This window comes from Triticum aestivum, chromosome 5B (genome assembly GCF_018294505.1).
Source record: "Triticum aestivum cultivar Chinese Spring chromosome 5B, IWGSC CS RefSeq v2.1, whole genome shotgun sequence".
In the NCBI taxonomy this organism is placed as follows: domain Eukaryota; kingdom Viridiplantae; phylum Streptophyta; class Magnoliopsida; order Poales; family Poaceae; genus Triticum; species Triticum aestivum.
The window spans coordinates 688,269,582-688,272,218 of record NC_057807.1 but is presented as its reverse complement, the minus strand read 5'-3'; the positions used below and the strand labels follow the sequence as shown (position 1 = coordinate 688,272,218).

Below are 2,637 nucleotides of genomic sequence, written 5' to 3'. Positions count from 1 at the left end.
AAGCCCCGCGGCGCTTGGAGGTCGTCAGGGTGGCACATCGCGTAGGCCGCCGGCAGGAGAAATGCCATGAAGACGAGCACCAGGAAGCATTTCGCCATGGATTCAGCTGTGGCCTGTGGTATGGTATGTATACACAAAGCAAGAACTCAGCAAGAAACCAGTTGGGATGCTGGTGATTCTCAGGGCCGGACCACAGATTTAGGAGGCCCTGGGGCAAGACATCAAAAAAAGGGCCCTTTTTGACTCGAAAGCTCAAAATATTTGCTATTTTTGTAAAGCAAAGTGAATATCTTGTGCATAGCATAGACGATGATTTTTGGACTTTAAAATTGAGAGTACAATTTATTTATTGATAAGGTGAACTACACAATGATAGTAATGAAACAATGTAATTCCACATTAACTCGCTTTCCTTAATTTGAACAACGGAGGCATTATTTTGTTCTGCAAAACATATAACCTTGTCTAAACTGGTTGCTACTTAAAAAAATTGTGCTACCATCAGATAAGAAGTTAGCATATGTACGTACATTTGTTTCTGAATCTTTTCCCAATCCGTCATGTTCTTCACTCCCAAGAAATTTACCCAGATAATAACTCAATTCTTCCAACTTTGTTGTTGTGGATTTGAAAAGCTTACTCAACTTTCTGGAAGTATAAGTTTGTGAAAAATGTCTAGAATTACTATCTGGAGGGACCACAATATCATTATATCTAGAATTACTATCTCAACTAAAAAAAACCCTAGCCTTATCATTCAGATTGTCGTAGTTTGGCGGATCAAAAATATTAACAGTGCATCATTGCTGTTCATTGACACTCGGTGGTCTTTTTACCAGTTAAACACTTTCTAGACAACATGACAGTAAACAAGAACAGTTAGCACAAAATGATTAATACAGGAACAAACAAACCTAAATATGTATTCATGTGGATGTAGGTTGCCAGATCCGCAGGTTGCAGTAGTCAGCACGAACGAGAAGACGACACCAAGAACTGAATAATTTCCCCATTCTGCAGTTCTTCTAATCTCCTGACTCCCGAGGACTCTCTCACACTTAGATCCAGTTAATATTAGAAGAACACCTATGCAGGTAGATGCGGATTCGTCAGAGCAGGAGGGTAGAGCGATTCAATTGAGGAACGGGATTGTGGAAAGGATGAAAAGAAGAACACCTACCGTCTCCACATCTCCAACATCTGATTGTTGGGGAACGAGACGAACACTGAGAAAGGAAGGAGAGACGATTTGGGAATGGATTTTCGCCTTTAATCTCCATTAATGGCCGATGGCGACCTTGGAATCAGTAAGGCATCGGAGCGGCGGCGCTGTTATAGGAGTCAGGACCTTGCGAAGTGGAGGGGTCGAGGAGAAAGATTGACGATGGGTTTTGCCCCACGGCTGAATCCGCCCTCTGCTTTCTCGATATGTTTTTGGGCTTCTTACACGTACGAAGCAATACTACCTCTCGGGCAAGGGCCCCTGCCTTCCGGGGGCCCAGGGCGGGCGCCCCGTTTGCCCGGCCTATGGGCCGGGCCTGGTGATTCTCAAGTGCTCTTGGCAAAAACTGCTTGGGTGGTGCATCTCATCTTATACTCGTGCATGAGTGTGTAACCATGCGTTGCAAGTACGTACTAGTCAGTGGCCACAATAGTCAGTGTGCGTGCGGCGTGCCAATTCAAACTTTATTTTCATGCATGGTGGAAATTGGTGGCTGCATATGGACCATGGACGCAAGCTGACAGCTCCTGCGCCTCAGCTTCACTGGCCGGGTCCCGTTGTCGTGGACAGGTCCGCTCTAGTCCATTCATGTTTCTCGACTTTTCTTAATAAGCCAACTAAGGCAAATGACTTTCATGGCATATTTTTTGCACGCACAATAAAAGTATTAGCTTCGAGAACAAACTTTATTATGTGCGGTCAAGAGCTGGCTTTTTACATAGGAGAACTTGCTGCTTTTGCATGGTGTTCTGTTTCTAGAAAAATACTCCCTCCATTCCTAAATATTTGTCTTTCTAGTGATTTCAATAAATGACTACATACGGAGCAAAATGAGTGAATCTACACTCTAAAATATGTCTATATACATCCGTATGTGGTAGTCATTTGAAATATCTAAAAAAATAAATATTTAGGAACGGAGGGAGTAATACATAATTAATTATTGATAGCCCTAGCAAAATACTGTACATCTCTAGTCCTAATCTCTAGTCCTAAGGTCTCAGTGGGTAGGTCGTCGTTCGCTCGTTTAGTTGGTTACCTCGCCTCCCCTCGCACGATCTCCCTCCCCACCGATTTTTATTCCCTCTCCCGGTTTTCTTTCATCTCCTCGCTCAGCCCGTTGGTTTTTGTCGTGGCCCATCTTCTGGTTTCTCGCCAGCCGCTCCTAATCCTAAACGAACACGACGTCTTCCAACCATAGCGCCCTCCTCCCAGCCGTCACAGAACTCCTCCCGTCCCCATCGCCGACTGCCTCTCCTCAAGGCATCTACAGCGCCACCCTGTCCTCCCCTCGATCCTGGCCTTCTTCTTGGTCGGGCCACACTCGACGCCCTGCCACGTCAACGGCCTGAGAGAGCAAATCTGCCTGCGGCGGTGACCACGACGCCTTCGCCTGGTATACCTGTCGTCTTACC

At 45.6% G+C, this 2,637-nt stretch overlaps 1 long non-coding RNA gene across 1 annotated transcript; it reads right to left on the bottom strand.

Moving 5' to 3' along the window:
* LOC123117685 (uncharacterized) lies at nucleotides 1-1,461 on the bottom strand. The gene is made up of 3 exons (XR_006457473.1): nucleotides 1,181-1,461; nucleotides 915-1,086; nucleotides 1-113 (listed from the first exon to the last, which is right to left on the bottom strand). It is a non-coding gene; the product is annotated as an uncharacterized lncRNA (long non-coding RNA).
* Nucleotides 1,462-2,637: the final 1,176 nt, after the last annotated feature.